We start from the raw sequence: 1,904 nt of genomic DNA on the forward strand, positions 1-1,904 counted from the left end.
GGGAGAGGGAGAGAGGGAGGGGGGAGAGGGAGAGAGAGAGAGCAAGAGAGCAAGAGAGAGAGCAAGAGAGCAAGAGAGAGAGCAAGAGAGAGACGAGAGAGAGAGAGGAGAGAGCGAGAGAGAGAGGAAAGAGCGAGAGAGAGAGGAGAGAGCGAGAGAGAGGAGAGAGCGAGAGAGGAGAGAGCGAGAGAGAGGAGAGAGCGAGAGAGAGGAGAGAGCGAGAGAGAGGAGAGAGCGAATTAGAGATAGAGAGGGGGAGATAGAGGACGCGTGCGAGAGAGACACAGTGTGTGAGAGAGAGGCAGACATACTAACAGGGAGATAGAGAGAGCGACAGAGGCGTGAAATAGGGTGGGGGGGGGAGGTGAAGAGGAAGAGGTGGAGGAGTCGATTTGTGGGGTTCTGGTTAAGTTTTTCGTAAATGACGAGTTAAAGTCGTCGCTTCAGTCTGTTGAGATGTATTCCACACCTTTGACCTGAGATGCAAGACTACAGAGAGCTAGATAATTCATTGAGGACGCGAATTTTGATCCCTCGATCGTGCTTGAAGTCCAGCAGGTTTTGGACTAAGAACAAGCAGCATAACCTTTTTTGTCACACAGAATTTTCAGTTTTGTTTTCTTTATTTAAAACTTTCAAAGATTAGATCAAGATATAACTACACAGCAGCATACTATGAAGGTTTTTTCCCCTTTTTTTTTTCATTTCTAATTATTGATTTTTATAGCACATACACACGCTCTACAGCATAGTATTCAATGCGATTTACAACTGTTATTGCATGAGCAGACCCGAGAACTCTCAGAAATATTCTCAGCTTCTCGGAAAGTATACAATGCAGTCTGTTGATTGCACGTGCTCAAGAAACAAAATTGTAAAATATGACACTCCATCAGGTCTGCTTGGGTAATAATGTACGTTGTAAAGCGCATAGAGCTTACTGTTGAGCGGGTAAATACTATGCAAATGATACCTATTATATATTATTAAGTTGCTAATAGGGAAGCGCATGAATTTTTTACTACGTTGGTACAGAATTTTTTGGGGGGACCAAGTACTCGTAGTTGTCACTGTCTCCACCCAGTTTAATATGTAAAGTTTCCGGAACTTCAGGTGAAGCCAAATCGATACTCCAAATACTAACTGACGATGAGAAATAAATGTTTGGAACACCTACGAATGAGACAAACCGTTTCAATCCCTGTTCTAATTCATGCTATCAACTTTGTCTCGTCCATGGTGCACCGATTTCGTGGAAGGGTGGCCAGTGGCCAGAACAACATATTGATGACAGCACGGTTTTTAGTTTTAGTAAGAGTTTCACGGCACTTACAACATAATAATATAAGTGCCGAAGAACAGATGCGTTACAAGAGAGTAGCATACGCAAAAAAGAAGGAAGAGATATAAGGGTGAGGTTTTTCGGCGCTCACAACTGCATAAGGTCATATGAGCGCCAGAAGATTAGAGCTGTTACAAGAGAGTAACAAACATAAAAAGAAGGGGAGATAAGGACGATAGATGTTTGATAGGAAAGAAGGAGCAAACCACACCAGAGCATCCACCAACCACCCACAGTAAAGGTTTTACGGCACTCGCAACTGCATAAGGTCATATGAGCGCCAAGGGGTGGATGTCAACAGAGAAGTCTTTACAGGGAATCGGGCTTACTCTGCTCACCTCTCTAGCTTCAACAGCTCAAAGTCTGTTTCGACTTTCAAGGCACCCGGAAATAGCGGGTCAGAAGAGTGTGACAAACATACAAAAGACGTAGAGGAAAACTGACAATAGTAAGGATTAGGAAAGAAAAACCAGCAGTTCCCTGCTGTAGATCAGGCATAGTTATGAGCGTGACATTGATGAATCAGCCCATTTACAATTCTACTGTGCATGAACGAGAAATG

The sequence above is a fragment of the Aplysia californica genome, unplaced genomic scaffold, assembly GCF_000002075.1.
Source record: "Aplysia californica isolate F4 #8 unplaced genomic scaffold, AplCal3.0 scaffold00057, whole genome shotgun sequence".
Classification (NCBI taxonomy): domain Eukaryota; kingdom Metazoa; phylum Mollusca; class Gastropoda; order Aplysiida; family Aplysiidae; genus Aplysia; species Aplysia californica.